This window comes from Phasianus colchicus, chromosome 2 (assembly GCF_987193195.1).
Source record: "Phasianus colchicus chromosome 2, bPhaCol1.hap1.1, whole genome shotgun sequence".
Classification (NCBI taxonomy): Eukaryota; Metazoa; Chordata; class Aves; order Galliformes; family Phasianidae; genus Phasianus; species Phasianus colchicus.
This window is the reverse complement of record NC_143437.1, coordinates 12,898,850-12,918,847: the sequence shown is the minus strand read 5'-3', so window position 1 is coordinate 12,918,847 and position 19,998 is coordinate 12,898,850. Positions and strand designations below refer to the sequence as shown.

General features: G+C 41.5%; 1 protein-coding gene across 1 annotated transcript in view; it reads left to right on the top strand.

Moving 5' to 3' along the window:
• Positions 1-19,998, top strand: part of SPTLC3 (serine palmitoyltransferase long chain base subunit 3) — a 293,417-nt gene that overhangs the window by 1,568 nt on the left and 271,851 nt on the right. The window contains exons 2-3 of the mRNA XM_090134807.1: positions 213-449; positions 8,968-9,113. The gene's annotated coding sequence lies outside the window, so the exon portion shown is untranslated. The remainder of the gene's footprint in view (positions 1-212; positions 450-8,967; positions 9,114-19,998) is intronic.

Genomic DNA, 19,998 nt, shown 5'->3' with positions numbered 1-19,998 from the left:
TTAATGCTCTATTAATATTATTAAGTATGCGTAGATGAAGGGGGAGGGTCTCGATTATGAAAGACACTTGGCACAGGAAAGGCCCTGGTTTTCAGTCTCTGATCTGTCTGGATAAAGGACGTGATTAGTGTGAAGAGGCTGTTCTTTGCTGGAAAGTTCATTATCTAATAGTATTCAGAATTCTGACTATTTTCTTAATATTTTTTTTACAGGATTTTTGAGTCTTCACTTTAAATCCTTTTATTATCAGTGAAGCTGAAGCCCCACTTGATGTCTCTGTGCCAGGACCTCTCATATATTACTAGCTCTTTGTGAGAAGTACTCCACAGTGCAATATAGAGGCAGGAAAATTTAAACGAGGAAAACTTCCGAAGTAAAAACTTTAACTTCAGACATTATCCAGAATTCTGATTAAAGCATGTTTACAGGCATCAAGATTATAGCTTTTGGTAAGTTTTTTCTAAAATTCTTGCTGCTGTACTTAGTACTGCTGTATACTTGATCCAAATTTCCTTTGGTGTCCAGTGTTTCCCATTAATTTTGAAGAGACCTCAAATAGGAATTGTACATTCTGTTCTGTACTAATGATGTACCATCTCTTAATTGGGTGGGGAAGATAGCAGTGTGATTTGGTGCAGGACCACATCTACAGCAGCAGTTAAGTTGGTTATGTTGTGGAAGGATATAGGTCATTCTTCTTTTATCTTGTCCACTTAGTTCTTAACTTTATATCCAAGAAACTGAGGCTGCCAGCAGCAGCTATCTCATCCAAAGGGATGTTCTTTATTTCTGGCTGAAATGTAAAAGAAGTGCCAGGACACTTGCTTTGGAAATTAGTGTGAGATAGAGCTGTGTTGGTCTCTTGCACTGTGTCCACTGATGCAGAGAAGCTAGTTTGTATTTGCACGAGAAAGAAGAGAGTTTAAAAATGGCTGGGAAACACTACTGGGATGATATGGGAGGAAGAGGAGTCCAAAAGCAAAAGTCGGTGCTTGTCACAGCTGAAATCCCACTAAGTGAGGCTTTCTGCTGCCATTTAGTTGAAAGCTCTTGAGGAGCTGATAGCCACTGCTTCTCATGAAGGGGAAGGCCCACCTACAGACTCCTTGTGAGTGCTTAGAAATCCAGAACCCAGGATTTCTTGCCTTTCGGGGGCAAGAGATCTTGTACCACTGCCCTCAGCAAGCCCATACCTCCTTAGGGAGGCCAGTTGGGACCTGTAAACAGGGAGGGCCTTGTTGGACACCCCAGACTCAGCACTCAGGAGGATCCAAGGTTCTGGAGCCAGTTCCTGGCACAAGAGTGAGATGGGGACTTCAGCCTATCTCACTGGTATCTGGGCACTGAAAAGCAGTGGCTTTTAAGCCAGCCTATTCTACCATGCTCTTGCAGGCAATCAGTGGGAGGAGGAATACCTGCTGATTTCCTGAAGGCAATGAAAGGAGTTGCTTTTTCAAACACGGCAGTGTGACTGTGTTCAAAATAAAATTACAAGAAGGCTTTTTGGCATGCTGTTCCATTTCCACATGTCTGAATTTATTTTCCCCCTAAGACTTCCTCACAAAGTGAGGCATTGGCCCAAATGAAATCAGTCAGAATTGCCCTGGTGACCCTGATAAAGCCAGGATTTTTGCTTGCAGTTTCAATTTGAGTGATTATTCTGAAAACACGACACAACTGTAAAAGAAAGGGAAAATAATTTTGAAATAACACCATAATCTGATTATCTGAAATAGAGGTAGAAATATTTCTATTAAATTTTACAGAAAGTCCAACTCATTGGGAGATTTTATACTTTCTTGCCAAAGCCTTCCTGCTACTAAGGAAATGCTTTGTCTTTAGCCATGACTCTATAGGAAGAACAGTAAATCTGTATGAGGCTTTATATAGACTTTTTACAATTTGCATTTGAAATTTGTAGCACGTAAGATACATAATATGGCTAGAGTATTGTTAAGATGAGAAGGTGTGTGTAAATGGCTCATCATCTCTTCAGAAAAAAGGAAGAACAAAACGAGCTATTTTGCTTGCAGGCACTTATTTTGAAAGAGCTTCTTGAACTCTGATGAATTTGTGGATAGCATCAGAAATGCATTTATATTAAGCCCTTAATTATAGCATTTTAAAATTAACTTTCTACTTGTTTTCTATAGACAAAGATAACATAGTTGTCCTTTGGGAATCCTCCATCCCTCTCCAGTGGAGCTTACATTTGAACACATGCTGGCAGATGCAATTTTCTAGGTTTCATTTTTAAGCTTTGCACACAGTCAAGTTATGTGATGCTTGGGAAACAGCAGTGTTTCAGGAGTAGCCCTGGCTGTTTTCAGTCTAACAACAATCAAGGGATTTCCTGGGAGATCATGCTGTGGATAAGTACAGAGGAAGGGTTTCAGTCCTACAGAAGGAAACACCTGGTGTTGACTCATGTTGACAGCACCCATGTGCTGAATATCATGTCCAACAATTCAGCAGCCATGCAGAATTGAAAGGCATAAACTGCCATGGGAGACTGCTGCATATGAAGGCAGCAGTGGAAGGTCCTGGGTGCAGGGCTGTTTCACATAAGCTGATATATGTGTATGTATTTCAGTGTTCCCTAGTCTCACTTTCTACTTATTGGTTGTTATTACAAGGGAGAAGCAATATTAATTTTTTTTTTAGGGGTATAAAGATTATAGACTAATTTATTCCTCTGTCTTTTACAAAGTGAGCAGCCTCAGGGGCTCAGGGGAGGTGGTGTGAGACAGGACTCTCAGATACGCTACAAGCATGTGTGGAAGTAATCTGTTTTCTTATGTCTTGTTCTTAGGAAGATACCATGCAATACAATAAATTCACACAGAGCTGGGATTTGACGCATTCAGTTTGTTTCTGTAGCATGACAGAATAAAAGTGAATAAAGGAACCAAGTGGTATTTAGCTTAGAAATACTAAATTCTGCAGAAATGGCAGAGCATAGGGAGAGCACAATATAAAGGCATTCGCAGACATAAGGATATTGCCCTTTGCTTGCATTCTTGAGCTAAGGTGTGACATGTTCTCTTCTTACCCAGCAGGGCATACTGCTAGTGATACTCACATCAGACCCCATTAGTGCTTAGGGAGAAGTGATGCAGAGGGGACAGAAATGAAGGTCAGAGATCTGGAATATGAAGGAAAAGTAATCAGAAAGAAAGAGCCTTCATCACACACACGTGATAGATAGTAAACTGGCTGTGGGAGTATTATTCAGGGATCATGAGAGTCCAGTGAACAGAAGATTGGGTATACAGAGTCATAGCAACTATTTAAATGATTCCAAAAAAGTTGCTTATGCTTGAGGCCTTTCTAGGCATTTAAAGGAATTGTTTTGCTGCCTTAGAGTGGAGGCTATACAGATGGTTTACCTTTTTTTTCCTCCATGCTTTGTAGAGTTGTTTCCTTACAATACATGCCACATAAGCTGTTTTTCCTTCTCAGTGCTGGGGTGTGAGCAAGCTGTCTGACTGTGCCTGAATGTAATCATCAAATATAACCTGTACATTTTGTATCACTCTCCTACATTTCACTCTATCTAGTCTTTGTTGGCTCGTAATAAAATGACAAAGGGCTGACAGAGCAGGAGTCCCCAGACACACTTGGGAGGTGATGCTTTCTCTACATTTGCACTGTTTCCAAGGACAGCAGAAGCAAGGACCTATGTTACCAGCTACTCTTGCCAATTTGATATGAATTGGGTGTGGGCTCAACGTGCTGCCTTTCTTTTGGATTTGCTGGGGCACACGGGATGGCCACTGTGAGTTCTATAGTCTGTGTCACTTTTCTGCCAGCTGTGGGGTATGGATGATCCCAGGACTGTTATGAAGGCTGCTACTGTTTGGAGAAAATATAAACTGACAGAGTGAGTTCATACTGGGTCAGCTTTTCATGGTATTTTGGGGCTGCTATTATGAGCTTTAAAAATCACTGAAGTGCAGCATGAGATATTTAAAATTTGGGGTTTCTTCCAGCTCATGACAGCCATTTTTGTTACCGTTTACAGGCAGAATAGTCCAACAGAGCCAAATGTGAAAGCTCAAACACTGCTGTAGACGCAGCTTTCCTCATTGTTTGTCCAGGAGCTAGATGTGAAAGGTAGTGTTAACCCTTGTGATATGCACTGATTCACTCCAGCCTGGCAGCCAGAATCAGATCTGAGTGCCCAGGGAGATACCCTTTGCTCTGAGCACTCAGTGATCATGAGTACCAACAAGGGTTGGGGGTACTGGGAAAAAGCAGAGGCTTAAAACTGAAAGTCAGAGCACTAAAGGAGATTTGTGATTTGTAAAATCAGCTGAAAGATGGTGTGCTGTGGTGATTCCTGCCTAGAAATTTTGAGTAATGCAATCTGTGGTCGCCAGTTGAAGGTGATTTTCAGGTAATGAAATAAGACTCCCAGCATCAGCAGTGCTGAGAGCAAGCACCTACTCTTGTTCACCTAAGAAAGTTGGCATTCAGCGTTCTGCATCTGCTTTTGTAAGAAAAAGGAGAGTTTCTTGTCAGCACTGTTTAAAAAAAAAAAAAAAAAGAAAGAAACAACTGAAATTAATTGAGTTGTGTTAGTGTGACTTCATGTAGGGGGAGCATCTTCAGATTGAAACTTAGAACTATGCAGCACAGAAAGGATCTAGCACGTTAGATTACAGTAGGGCTGATGGATTAGTAAGGATCCCCTATCCATAATTTCATCGAGCTGGGACAGACAGGTAGGGGAGAAGATGATGTTCACAGAAATTCTCGCATAGGCAAAGATCAGGACAAGTCGAATGAAGAAATCAGCCAAGTTAAGGGAAAAGATACCTACCTTTGTTGTGCTGCTGAAGTGGCTGTGTGGGTGAGGTGCTTTTGCTGAGCTGCCATTAAGACACCATGGTTAGAGAAACGAATTACCCTCGGAAGGCCAGAATGGGGTCTTTTAAAGGTCATTATCAGAACTAGTTTCTCATCAATACACTATGTGATTGGAGGAAAAGACTCAAAATTGCAGGGCTTTGATTGCTGAGGGGGAAGCTTTCAACTGCTTCCTGCTGGTCTGTCATTTTGTGCTACCCCCAAATGGCCCAGTTAAATTGATGTCCTGTTTCCCATTCGCTGACCACAAAATCAGTCTTCCCCTGTTAATATAGGAAACATTTGTACATGCTAGAAACAAGAGTGGCTAAAAAGTAAATACAGTAAAGAACTCAGAAGTGTTTACCTAGTGACCAAGGATTTTTCTCTCCCCACCGGCACTTCACAATATTCAGCTGTGAATTTCATTAGAAAATGCAGAGCCTCATGTCTGCATTAAGAGAATTTTTGCACAGATACTGTTCCAAATAATGGCCTGTGAGTCTGGTTTCTCTGTGCTTGCTGATTTCTAGCAGCTAATTGAAAGAAAAAACAAAGGCTGGGAGAGATGCAGCTGTTCAGGCAATAGGATGTCATCGCTGGCACTGTGTGACTCTGAGTATTGCTGCTATGGGTTAGGTCAGCAGTGAAAGCAGCACAACAGCCCTGTTATCTCATGATGGCAATCCTATGAGAGAGTGCCTAGAGCCAGGAAGATCTTGGCAATGAAGGGCAATTGGTAGCTGAGGCTCAGAAAATATGTATTTTTTAATTTGTATGGGTCTTAGATATTCGCATATGCGTACACTCTTGCATCCAGAATTGAGTCATGCTGCAGATCCTGCCAGTAAGGGCATTTTGTTAAAGTCCACTTTCATTGTCAGATTACAATAAAATGTGTAGACTGGATGTGAAATGGTGCATAGTCCCCATTTATCACTGCATTGGTGCAGAAGTCCTCCAGCAGCAGAGAGGACAGATAACTGGAAATCCTAAAACAAGAGTCGGTTACCCAGGAGTACCCTAATAGTTGTTTCAAAGTACTTTGACACAAATGGAGAAGAGAGAAGCAGCAAGCCCTTTGTGATCTATATCATTTGTTGTGAGCAGAGAAGAAAAATCAGCCCTTCTTCCACTGCTGTTCCCTTCGCTCCATGTCTCTATTTCCCCCCACCAGAAAAATGGGAGGAAGCTGAGCATCTCTGCAAAGCACTTTGATATCTACTGATCAAAATTGCCCTGTAGGCAGCAGGTATCAGGCCAAGAGCAGTGAAGCTCCACTTTTCCTCAGGCAGCCCAGCCTGCAAGTGCTCTCTGAGACTAAATGTCACTAAACTGAGAAAAAGTAGCGCTACTGAAAATCAGGATGAAAGTGGCCTCAGATGTAAATCCTTTCTAAAACCTATGTAAGCCTCAACTGCTCTAGTTCCATCACCTCTTCCATTATAAATGAACTACCAGCCAAAAGGTAAATAGAAATGCAAAATATCCCCAAAGTAAATATGTTACTGTCTGTTAAAATAAGTCCATTTAGATAATGTGAAAATATATTGAAGAAATGGAATCTATTCAGGTTTATGTTTAAAGATGAATTAATGCAAATATTACAGGTTTATCCTGCATTGCTCTCTTGAGAGGATTCGCTGGGGGAAGCAATTTGTTTCTTTTTAGCCAAGTTAGTAAGCTTTGAAGCTAGTGAGTTGTCTGTCTCTGCCAGTAGCCCATTTAATCTTGAGGAAAAGTGTCAAATGTAAGTTGGCATGAATAACTACTTGTGTGTCTGCACACCATTGAAAGCTCTGGCAAGAAGAGGTCTTCAGTAACCCAGCAACCAGAAGTACAAAGGATATTGGAAATAGCACAAAGAATTTCTGGAAAAAAAAAAATTATTGGCTATTAATAACCCACATGGAGCCCTGAAGAGTGGAAAAGTCATGAGGAGGTCCTCCATTGGGCTATTTTTATTTTAAGATGATTAATGCTAGGCTAAAGGCTCTCCTTAATTGCTTTCTGATGGCCGCAGGTGAGGATGATGTCAGTGAGAACCATCTGAGGGAAAGGCCATTGCAAGTGGCTTATTTTCCAGACATTCTTCACAGTATTAGGGATGTTCTCACGTCCCATATACCCAGGCCACTTAGGGAGGTGGTGGAGTCACCATCCATGGAGGTGCTCAAGAAAGGTGGAGATGTGGCACTGTGGGACATGATTAGTGGGCATGATGGAGGTGAGTTGGTGGTTGGACATGATGATCTTAGTGGTCTTTTTCAATCTTAATGATTCCATGATCTCCTCTGGTACAAGTTACTGCACCCTTGGCTGTGCTCATAAAATGTTTCTGGAGCTGCACTGGAAGTGGATTATGTAAACGATCTGGGTTTCATATCTTTTAATTTCTGCTTGTGATGTTTTGCTGACTTGGTGTATAGCATTGCTCTATGGTCAACTTGCTGGCATAGCTGAGCAGGCAGTAGTTTGTGATGGCTGGGTGATGGAAGCAGGTGCCAATTATTGACCATTTTCCCTTGTGGGGAAATTTCAAAGCTGATGTCTGAATCTGTGATGGAGCTTACAGCTGACTCCATCTTCACCCCAGAACTGTTCTTCCGATAGCAATTTTTCCACTTTTCAGTTACAAATGAGACTCAATCAGCAGGGCTCCGTTGAACTGGTTTACAAGAGCTCTGCACAGCATCAGCTTCTTTTTGCCTGGAGATACCAGCCGTGGGGTATCAGCTGCAACGAAAATCTCTGCAATGTGAGCAGCCTGTAAAGCAATCCAGGGAGGTCAATATGCATCTGAAGATAGCTCTAAACAATAGCCAGAGGGGGAATATAAACTGTTTACTGCAATTGGATTTGTACTGAAATCTACTGATGCAAAATTCATAACCAACATGAATTAATTTGCTCCTGATCATTTCCTACAAAAACTCCAGCTTCTCCCCCTTCCCCTAATGATTTCTGCTCAACAGCTGTGGATTTGCAAACCAAACTGGTAGTACCAGTGCAGACGTTTACATTTCAAAACAGCAGTAAAAACAGTGAACTAAGTTGCCTTTGGAATTTCAAAGTCGCTGCCAGTTTATCCCAAATTAAACTTGTGAAGTTTTTCACGGGCTATGTTTAATCTTTGAGCGTTTTTCATCTCATTATCACCTGTGAGAAGTATTAACCCTTTTTTTAAAGACAGAAAAGTAGCATAGTAAATCTGAGACAGCCCTGGGAATGGCCCTGATTAAGAAGCGTGGTGTGAGCCTCAGGAAGGCACCTGCCTTTTCCCCTTAGCTGAATCAGCTGCAAGATCTCAAATTGGTTTTCCCGGCGTGCCACAGAATTTAGGTCAAGTTCCCACCGGGGACCAAGCGGTGAGATGTGCAATGTTTCTTCTGCTCGGTACCAGCAATTCTGCAGGAGAGCAGAGCTGGGCACTGTTCCTGTTCCTCCTCGGAAGAGTGCGGTGAGGGCTGCAGTCAAGTTAATGGCTTCTGCAAATGCACTCTTAAAGTCAGTTTATGTAACGACCTGGAATATATATCTTTGCTCATGAAACAGGAGCTGGTGCTGTTTTAACGACTGGCCCATGGTGTAAATACATTCCTAAATTCTTTCCTCGGATAGGCCACGTGAAGGCTAGTGAAGTTAAGGAGAGCTGGGTTGGTATCCAAGGGCAGAAGTTGGTTGCTTGTGTGCTTAAGATACGCTGAGAGCATTAGAAACCAGACACGAGAAGGGAAGAGCAAATACGCCTATTTACCACATGAAAGAGCTGCCTCGCAGAACGAGCTGCAAAGCGGTTGGCTAAGGGCTGCGCTCAGCTTGCCTCTCCCAGCTCACAAGCTCACCTGTCCTCTCTGCCCTCATGAAGTCCGCAGTGAGCCCTGGGGTGCCCCTTAAACAGGCCACTCTGCGGCAGGGAGGTTCAGATCCACGTGCTCTTGTCTGAAGAGCAAACATATGTCTAGAATGATGGTGCTTGTATGTTTTTGTAGGTGAAAAGCGTCAGGATTAAACGTTCACAGTATTTACTGGAGGGACCTTTAAATCACGTCAGAAGGAAATGAGGTAAAAAGGTGTTTTACTGACACAGATATTTGTTTGCTTTTCTCTTTAAAGCCTGCCTTGCTGTGGAAGTTTATGATAAGCAGCTGGTGTAGCAGAGCATCCTGCCTGTAAACACTGACTTTAGCATGGTTCCTCTGGTTGACATCAGCATTCAGTACTGCTTCAGGAGGACCAGCTGGATTCACTGCTGGGTGCTGGTAAGCTGCAGGGAAAACCTTTGCACCTGGCAGTGGGGAGGGGACAGCAGGCAGGAGGTTTCAGAGGCAACGTGCTTGCGTGATGGGTGTGAGCAAAACTGGGAGCTGGCTCTTCTCAGGCTGAGTGCAATGAATTGATGCAGAGGAAAATCACCTATGCATGAGATTAGATGTGAGGAGGATACCTAATATCGTGCAGAATCTTATACTCCATAATGACTCTATTGGATGCGTTGTAAATTAGGGGGCTAGTTCAGAACTCAGAATGGTCCACAAAGCCTTCAACTGTGGAATGTAATGCAAACTGACCCAAATGACTGATAGCTGCTTCAGGTTTAGAAATCTGTGTGAACTTTGTGGCAGCAGTTTTAATAGTTGGAAAGTTGTCACGTCGAACCAGAAACTATGCAAATAGGGTGGGAAAAGAGAGACCGTTCCTCTTGACTGGAGGAGATCCCTCCAAAAGTGAGATTGCAGGAGCAGTGAAAGGGGGAGGGATGGAGAGCAGCGCAGAGGGATGGAAGGCCTCATTAGCCAGAGCACCATCCTCTGTGCGCAAGGCCTTCCCAGCAGCATTAAAAATATATCAGGTCTAAGGCCTCAATAAGTGATTTCAAAGGAAGACATGTAGCAAAAAGAGCTCAGTAATGCAGCAGGTACTGTTGGCCCATGTGGCTACAAGCCAGGAATGGGAGGAGTGTGAGTCCGCTTCTGCAGGAAAGTTATAAATAAAGGATCAGTGGGAAAAGGAAGGTGTAAGTCCTGAGGCAGCCAGAATTTGTTTAATGTTTCTCAGGACTTAACACTAATCACAAGCTAAGTTTACACTCATGATTCCCCCTCCCACACCTCCAGAATCTTCTGATTTATAGCCTACCAGACTCCTGCGCTTTTCATGAGTGTGATGTACGTGAATGGAGCAGTCTAATATCTCAGCTGCTCCCAAAGCCTGACAGTGTTTTCTCGCTGCTTCTCACTCCAATAAATCAAAGTGGTCAGATCTACAGAGTGCATAGCCAATAAAATTCCTGTGGTAGGGAACGGTGGCTGTTTATGCATTTCTACAGCTGTGAATCTCCTGGATGGCATTCCTGATGATTGAATGCCTTGCAGCAGTTATATAATTGCAAGAAAAAAAATCACTGGTTTGCCAAATTGCTGAACCAGAAGGGTTTGCTTACTAAAGGACCAGAGGGAAGAAACTGAACAGGAGATGTAAAGCTGAAAGGCTTGGGCTGTGATCAGCATTCTGATCCTTTTAGGAATTTGTTGAGGCTGAGAGCAGAGGGGAGTTGTGTGGTGAAAGATGGGGTGAGTAATTAACCATGTCTAATTTAGTCAATGAATATCGCTGATTGGGAATTATCTACAAATGGGTTTTTGTGTGTCAGATATTATTCAGCATCTCTTTTCTGTGAATAATTTTTAGGTTGTAGCTTTATCCTGAGGAGTTCATTTGGGTATTTGTTAATTAAACACTGGAGAAGGGAGAGCACTAGCTCACAAAAAGAGAATCACACAAAAGGTGTATGTGTAGTCTCATTGACTTCTGAATGTGTAAGATGGGGAAAGTTTGTTTGATTTGAACTTTCATCTTTGTCTACGCTTTGGAGAAGTCGCCTTAAATCTTGAGAGTATTTAAATTTGAGGTACTATCCAGTCCTACCATATATTTCTCTTGTGTGAACCCAGGTTTTGGGGCTCTAAATATCTATTTGTCTGCACAAGATTTGCAGATGAGTGTTTCATACGTGTAAACAGATAACTAAGCCTATTGCATTGACTTACTACAATTCTCACTCATGAGAGTGAGAATGGGAGAGAGGTAAATCCCTCCCATCCCTTCATTAAAATTATTTCCTCTTTCTAGATTATATTAGAGCTTATTCAAAAAGGGCAGTTTCCCCTAAAATGTTTGCAGTGGAGCCTAAGCATCACTATCCAATTTTAAGATCTTAGTAATGTTCTTTAGTATTCACTTCCAAGGCTCTGAGGAAGACACAGGTGTTCTTTAGCATGCCCTCCTGGTGTACCCTTGGGTAGATTAATTGCTCGGAGAAGTTCTGTTAACCCTGTCTTGCAGCTGAAGCACATTTGGATGATAATCACTTGTGATCATGTGGCTAAAATCTCAGACACTTGTGTCTCAAGAACTGCAGTGGGAGTTAGGAGCGCACATGCTCAAAATGTCCAACTCTACGCTACCTCCATCCACAAATCCAGTGTCACAGCAGAGTACAGAATATAGTCATCTGCAGATGCTGTTGATAGAGTAAAAGTGCAAGACAAAATGAAAAATAAATGAGAACATATTGCTTAGGTGAAAGACTTTATGGGACAAAATTTGAATTTTAGTGGCAACTTTAGAAGCTTTCAACTCGATTTCAACAAATCAGTTGTATTTTACCTGGCTCATTTAAAATGGTATCCACATGTGAACTGCTTCTCTGGACAGCCCCTTGGGGCTCAAGACAGAGCAAAATGTCCTGAGTTCAGAGAACTCAGCTTTGTGGTTTGTTTTGTAGTAGGAAGATAGAAGGTATGTTCATTCATAAAGCTGATTTTTTTGGGGGGGGGTGGGGGGGAGGAACCATTCAATTCTGTCTTGGCATGTAGCATTCTTGTGCAGCGTTCACACTCCAAGTAGCACAACTGGCCTTTCTGAAAGCCATGTACTCTGCTCAGCTTCTGGACCCATGTTTGCATCTCGCAAGATGATTGCAAATGCTCTTTTTTGGTCTGTTTCAGTGCTTTCACTTAGTGGGTGGCACTCATGGCAGTGTGATTACTTGGAATTTGAGGTGAGAATGCCCAGCCAGAGAGATCAAGTAAAGGCAGAGAAAAATTAGCAGCACTTTAAAGTAAGAAAATCAGGCTTTTTGTGAACAGCACAATTGCTTGTTTGTGTGTTGCTGAAATGCAAAGGTACTGTTAATAACTCTTTAAAGCTCAACTTTTTGAATAATCTTCATAATCATCACCCAGGACCGCAAGGTAGTGATTTGTGGCTGCAGTGTATATGGCAGAAAGCTGAGCTGCTTGACAGAACATCAAATGTTTGTAGCATTGAAGTTTTATGCAGCCACTGCAAAATCTTTCATGCTTGAAACAATGATGAAAATTGATTGTCAGCTGTGAAATAAAAATCACATTAATTCACTGTAGGACTGTTTTTTTTTTTTTCCCCTCATGTTTTTCTTTGTTTAAAAACGTGACCTACCCTTGCACAGTTCACTTACTAACCTTGAGTGCTGTGTCAGGTTTTAAAAAGAATAGATCTCAGTAATGGTGTATGTATTTATTTCATGCTTCACAACTGTATGTTGGAATGTGAAGGGAGGGATGAAAAAAAAAAAAAAAATAGAAACAAGAAGGCCAGTACCCATGTACCTCATTTTGACTCTCTGTTGAATATGTAATATAAAGACAGTGTATCTGCTGTCTGGATTTCCAAGGGGAATGTTCAACGTAGAGCAGCTGAAATGGAAGCTGAAGTTACTGTAAGCTTTAGTTTCCCAGCAGTACTGCTGCAGGTAATTTTTCTAGCTATAAATCAAATGATCTTTAAAGCTGGATGCTGAGAAACAGAAGTTTGGAGATGATTTGGCTTGCCATCTCCATCGCAATCAAGTCTTGTTGAATGTCTTGTTAGTTACCTCCACACCTGCTGTTTCCTATGCAGAGTCCTCCAGGGTGTACCAAAGAAAGGGAATGAGTAGAGAGCAGGAAGAAAGGTGAGGCTTAAACTATTGTCATAGACTCTGTCGTGGGAGGTATGCGTGTCTAAGGGAGGCTGCATGTAGCTGCTGCTGCTTACAGAGCCCAGCAAGCACACTATGTGCATGCACCCAATCGTGGCTGCGCATCTGTGGTGCAGTGAGCTGTGCTACGGGGTTTCCTGAAAGAATCTAGAGATCTAGTGGCAGAAAAATACTTAGGCTTGGAGAGGACCAATTGGTGAGACTTTGGCATACCAGGACTGAAGCATATTGAACTGCTGTTGTGTGACACCTTGCTGACCGAGGAGGTGCCTACTTTTAGAGTTCATTCCAGGAGTTCACAAGTGGGAAATCTTCTCATCAGTCACAGGAATGGGGCTTAATCTAGGCAGCATCCATTTTGCAGCATAGGTAATATTTTGTGGCGTTTGGTTTTTTTTTCGCTTTGTTTTGTTTTTTGAGAGAGAAATGGAAGATAGCTTGGATATGAAGGAGACATCCCATCATTACAGTGCTCTCAGTGGTCCCACTGTGAGTGCTCCTTCCCTCTGCAGGCTATGCCACATGCTGATGGGAATTCAATTCTTTCCTACTAAGCTATGTTTTATTCTCACCGCTGAGTATTTGCAGATCTTCTCATCCATTTGCTTAGCAAAGTTATGTTCTAATATCCTGATCATAGTATGAAGCTGATTAGCACACACTTACACAGGCAGCATCAGACACAAGGGAACCTTTCAAAGATTGTTATTTCTGAGGAGATGCTGCTCAGCTAGCCACAAAGTTGGTGGTATAGTTTGATACCTCTCTACTCTCCTTCCCCTTGCTGCTGTTGCATATTTTCTGTACCACCTCTGGCAGAGAAGTGGGAGGTAAGACAAAGAAAGGAATGAAATACAGTCCAGCAAGAAAAGGTTATAAAAACAGATTGTGCCATCCAAATGTGCTGCAGCTGTGAGTGCGTTGCATAGCTGGAAGTGCTGCCTGTTGATGAGCTGTGTCACCTTATCTGTTCCAATGCTTTGTTTTCCATTGTTTTGCTGTACTTGGAATGACAAAGATGGCATTAAGCCATTTTATCCTGAAAACACAAGCGCTTAATTTAGATAAGGCTTGTTCTGCTCCTTAGCTAGAGGGGAGAATCCTGAGCTGGAGCTTCACAGGATCTTTCTCTGAGGAAGAGAATAATTTCAGTTGGGTAGGTGGGTGTTGTCTACTCAGTGTTAACTTATCCAACACTCTATTATCAATCTCTTTGCACTGTATACCTCCAGTGACACTTTGCCCCATGAAATCCGACATTTCTACTGCTCCTTCAGACACTCTGCATCTTGGATGTCAGGCAACAGGTCAGCCTGCTCCTGCAGATAGCATAATTCCTGAGGCAGTCCCCTTGCAGTGGGGTGTGCAGCATGGCAAGGGGAGCAGTAAAGAGTAAAGCAACATGACAAGGGCACAAGCCAGCAGCTGGTATTGCTTTACTTGTGCATCTGTATTATACGATTTTAAATGATTAAACTGTCCCACAAGATAGCTGTAACTAAGTTATAAAAGGTCTCATAAATGTTCCAGCTGGTAGGTAGCAGACTGTGAGACATAACTAATGGTCAAATGTATACTCTAATCAGTCATGAAATATTATATTTAATTCACTTAGGTTTACTTGAGAGAGACTTGAAAGATCGGCCAAAATATCCTTCAATTTTGAAACTTTTTTTTTTTGCTCAGTTCATAAGCTCTGATTATCGAAGAGCTTCATATGTGACATTTCAAACCAGAACACATCTGGTTCTTGTGGCTTAAACCTTCAGTAATTGTATAAATGAACTAACAAATTGATCTTTTCTACAGTGATGCCCCTTATTCTCTCAATAATCTTTCTAGGAAAGCACCATAACTGTAAATAAGAAGGCCCATATCTTAGAAGCTTTGGTTTTCTGTAGCAGGGATTTTTATTTTGATAAAGGTGCAAGTTTGTCTTGTTTGTTTGTTTGTTTTTTATTTTTTGTTCTCCTTAACTGTCCTTGCAAGCAGGCAGGCTTGATTTTAGAGGTGTTCTATTTCTGTGTCACTGAAGACTGATTCTGTGGATGGCATAGCCTGCAGAATTTGCTCCCAGAGAGAACTGTCTGTATCAGCACCATCTCGTGCATGTTGTATGTGAATAAACTGCTCCTAAAAGACACAGAGGTATCATGCTTCAGTGAGTGAAAGGCATTTTTTTGTAGTTGTTGATTTGGAAGGGAAAAGTATCCACTGGAACAGTTGCCCTTCAGAAATCAAGTTCACTGCATTGTAACTTGTTTGTTCTTCGTACTGATGATCTTTAAGGATGTTGCATTCTTGCCTTCCTGAGCACACTGCATCCCCTGACTGCTGCCTTGCGTCCCACAGTTTGGTTCCTGGGGTTTGCAATTGTGCGTATGCCAAATATGTAAAGGTGAAAGAGATCTTTCAGATACGTGGGGAAGAACCAGTCCCTACCTCATTCTTGGTGGAACTTGTAACCCTGGGGAAGGTGTGTCTCTCGTTGTTCTTTCTTCTGAATTTGGTTTTGTTGCAGCGGAAACTGGTGAAAGTATTCCTGTAAATATCCTAAGATTACATGGATAACAATGATACATGCCCTATTACACTGTGAATTTCAAGCCCTTCAGCACTGATGACAGTTGGAAGGTTGAGGGAACTGGGGAGAAGCATAGGTTTGCCTTTGGGTTTCAAGGGGTATTGCTCCAGGCTGGCTAGTCCTGTGTGTTAAGGGTGTGTTCACAACTGGGGCACGTTAACCACTCTACTGGAGAGTGTCAGGAAAAGCTCCCATTGATTTATTCTTCAACAAAAATTGCTTTCTTTCTAATGCTTTTTCTTTGTAGAAAGAACTACACATAAAGTGTTCAAATTTGCAGAGAAAATTGAATCTTTTTCTTTGTTTTCATTAAAGTCTCAAGCAAAAAGCACTTAATGTTTTGTGCTAACAAAAGTGCAAAATCAAAATAATGTAATGAGGCTAGCAGATGCTGTGCATGTACTCTGACAATAACCACAGTTATCAGAATGGGCAGGCACTTTTCTGCACGTAAAATCAATGAATTTTCTGTTATTTTAACAGGAATAATCTTTTGCACTTTGTCTTCTCGTGCCACGGGCAGGCCAGCACGCCCTAAGAGATTGTGCAGAACACTTCATTAAAACAAAAAATGAGGTAAACTGTCCTAATCAAATCTTATCTGGAATTAATTTCTATCTTAATTCCTTAAATGAAGAAAATATTTTTTTTCCCTTTCACTGCACTTTTTCTCATTAGATTTTATAACTCTGAATGTTGTTGCTCCTACAAAACCCAAAACCCAGTCTAATCAGGCCAAATCCTTGGCCTCAATTACACTGCTGAAATGAGTTCCACTTAAAGTCTCTTCTTCTTTTTTTTTTTTCTAACCGCAGAAAATACTATTTAGGTTTTAAGACAGATTTTAATTTAAGAAGAAATAACAAATCCAGCATGGACTCTTCCTGTTTCATGTTCAGGAAAAGGCTTAATTTAGAAAATGTTATCCAGAAAGATAAAAGCTTTGAAAAGCAGTTGGAATTTTTATTAGAAGCTGATTGTTATAGGTAGAGAATCAAGCAAAAATACATTATTAAAGACAAAGCTTTCTTATTGGAGATCTCATTGTCTAAATTGCAAAATGGGTAGATTAGCAATCATCACTGTTGCATCAAATTCAAGCTTAATACCCTGCAGAGGAAATTACAAGAAAAAGGAAAACTTAAATTTTCTATCCCAAATCAAGGAAATTAGTTAACTAAGAATATAAAAACACTGGGGCTCCATGTTGGATACATCTATGAACTTTCTAATTCATGCTCTCTTTTAGCAGGGTCCATTCCAGCCACATCAAAGACTGTTTAAGAAACTTCACAGTGGTCAATCCATAGGAAAATGTGCCTGAACACAGTTTCTGGCCCTCGTTGTTTAAAGCTCGCTTTCTGCTATTCCACCTGTTACATGTAATACGTCCACACACACCACGCACAGAACCCCCTCTAGATGTTCAGTTTTGCAGCACATTATGTTCTTTCTTCACACTTTTTTTGGAAGCCTGCTATGCTGCTGACCCGATTTCTTTGTGGCATAAACCCCTCAGGCTAATAATGAACTATTGAAAAGAGCCTCTCCTTCAGTCATTTTAAAATCAGTTGCTTTTCATCCTGTTGAGTGCTTTCCAGTTATTATAGTGAAGTAGAGAAGCTCGTGTGACCCTTCTGAAATTTATGTATTTGCTTTTACTTCCAAACTATTTTAAGAAACCTTTCTTTACTTTAGATTTTTCACTGTATCTTTTTCTGGTTTTGGTACTTCAATACCTGACTGAGAATTTACAGAGAGGCAGAGAGAGATGAGAACAGAACTAATTTAGCTGTATGAGAGGGAAGGAAGTTCATTTTCTCACCCCAGAGAACTGCCTTCAAGCTCACACCTGATGGAAAGAGTAGGAGTTCCAGCAGATGAATGATTCTAGCCCAGAATGACTTCACCTATCTGAAAAAGTTGTTTGTCAATTTTGTCTAAGCTGCCAGGTTTCCCTAGAAATAGTGTTCCAGCTTTTCATAAGCCTGGAGACATTTTTGTCATTTCAACATCGTTCAGTCTATTATATCCTGCCAGCCACGTCTAGATAAGCCATAATGAAAGCTGCTGCCTCTGTTATATACCAGCAACTACTCTGTCAACAAGCTTTCAGTACCATGGCCATTACAAAAACTCTAAAATTTGATCTGCCATTGATGATAGGCAAGTTTCAATTTGTGGCTGCTAGCCTGCAAAAAAGATCTCCAAATGGCATGTTGCAGGCTGTGATTTTGCATCCCATAGGATGGTGTTCCTCTCTTCCTTCCATTGTGAAGGTCATTCCTCCAGATCAGAAATTACTGTTGCTCTAAGGGACACAGGGAACAGTACAAGAAGCTTAATTTAAAATAAAAATACAGGCAATAGAATAATGTTGCAGGCCTGCTTCTTTCCTGTTATTTAACCAAACCATTCATTTCTCACAAAGCTGGAAACCAAGGCAGCATATTTGAGAATATGCTCTTTGTTGTTCAGATTGGTGCGCTGATGATGATTCCTGCTTTATTTTTAGTAGGAAGTATTCTTTTTCTCTACTTTTGCTTTGCCTTTCTTGAAGCAGAAAAGTACTTACTGACCACCTTTTAAAGATTTTATTTTCACCAAGCTTTCCTGAGACTGTAGCTGTTCAATATTACAAATCCACGTATCCCAGTATTGATGTGTCTGGCTCTTAAAAAGCACAAGTTACAGTGGTGAGCTATCTGATTAAACCAAAATTAAGAGCTACCTTGAGGGCTTGAAGCCTTGCCCTTTGTAAGATTTAATTCCGTGGTGTCACTAATCAGTGTCCTTTAAGTTCAGCGTACATCCTATGCACGTATCTTTTCAGCCACTGGACATCATATATCGGTTTATGTTGTTGTCACAAGTTAACAGTGCAATATCAATTTCTCAGATGCAGGAAACTCTGAACAGGAATCGTTTGCATTTCTAGTTGAGCATCCAGGAGACAAATATGGTGAAATGAATAGCCTTTTAATTTAATTGGCTTCCAATGCGAGCCTGAGAATAGAAAGAACAACATATTGCACAGTTACCGTAGAAATGATTCAGGTCAAAAGCTCAGCATGCAGACCCTACCTCAGTCACCGCTGCTTCTGTGCAGTAATTTTTTAAATTCTTGCTGCATCTTCATCAGACCCCAGGAAACCAGATCTTTCAGCGTTAGTATTCTCAGTGGAGGTGCTGGGTCACTTGTCACTGGTCATATCATGCTATGGAATCCCTTTTTAAAAAGCTGCCAAAATGAAAAACTGCATTGTATTAGTGTTCTTCTGTATCAGCAACAAGAATAAGATTGGGCCAAAAAAAAAAAAAAAAGTGGAAAGAGGAAAAATCTGTTTTCTTCCCTCAGAAGAAAAGAAGACAGAATAAGGCAAGAAGAAGTGGTACAAAATGGATAGTAGTCTGCCAAGAAATCCTTTTTCAAAAATGCCTTTCTATTACAGACAGTTAAGATTTATGTGCTATTTATTGGAACCAGCCATATTGAACGAGACACAAGAAGGGAGATAACATCTTCATAATATTCAAAACTCCTACATCCTTTTGTTGGTAGAAATAAAAAGATACAGCTCTTCTAAAACATTAGTTAGCTGTGGAGTGTCTGAATGAACACTTAAGGCCTTCCACACAGTGATAAATGTAGAAAAGGGATTTCTTTGCTATTTTTGGACTGGCTAGTGTGAGATCTGTGCCGCTTCTTCAGCCAGAATTCATTCATCTGTGCTCGGAAAAGTTCAGAACTCCTCCTCTCATCTGATCCCATACAGCTATGTGGTACAAAAATAATGACACACAGAATCACACACAGAATAGCCCGGGTTGGAAGGGACCTCCACAATCATGAATCTCCAACCCCCCTGCCACAGGCAGGGCCACCAACCTTTCGATTTAATACTAGACCAGGCAGCCTAGGGTCCCATCCAATCTGGCCTTGAACACTTCCAGGGATGGGGCATCCACAACCTCTCTGGGCAGCCCATTCCAGCACTTCACCACTCTCATAGTAAAGAACTTCCCCCTACATTCAACCTAAATCTTCCCTCCCTCAACTTGAAACCATTTCCCCTTGTCCTGCAGTTATCTACCTTTGTGAAGAGTTGACTCCCCTCCTGTTTGTAGGCTCCTTTTAGGTACTGAAATGCTGCACTGAGGTCACCCCGCAGCCTTCTTTTCTCCAGGCTGAACAAGCTCAGCTCCCTCAGCCTGTCTTCATAGGGGAGGTGCTCCAGTCCCGGATCATCTTTGTGTCCCTCCTCTGGACCCTCTCCAACAGCTCCCTGTCTTTTTTGTACTGGGGGCACCAGTGACATGAAGTACTTGCATATGGAGCTGATTCCACTGCACTATGGGGGCCATGTTAACCTCCCCTGTAATGTTTGGATTGTTGATTTTTAAATGCACAATAACTCTTTTTAAGAAGTCTTAAGCGGTCAGTGGCATTTTTGATATTTCCTAGGATGCCACAAAATTATTAAAAGTAACCATCCTATTGAATCTACAGTTTTTCTCCATTATGATGTACGCCCTTTAG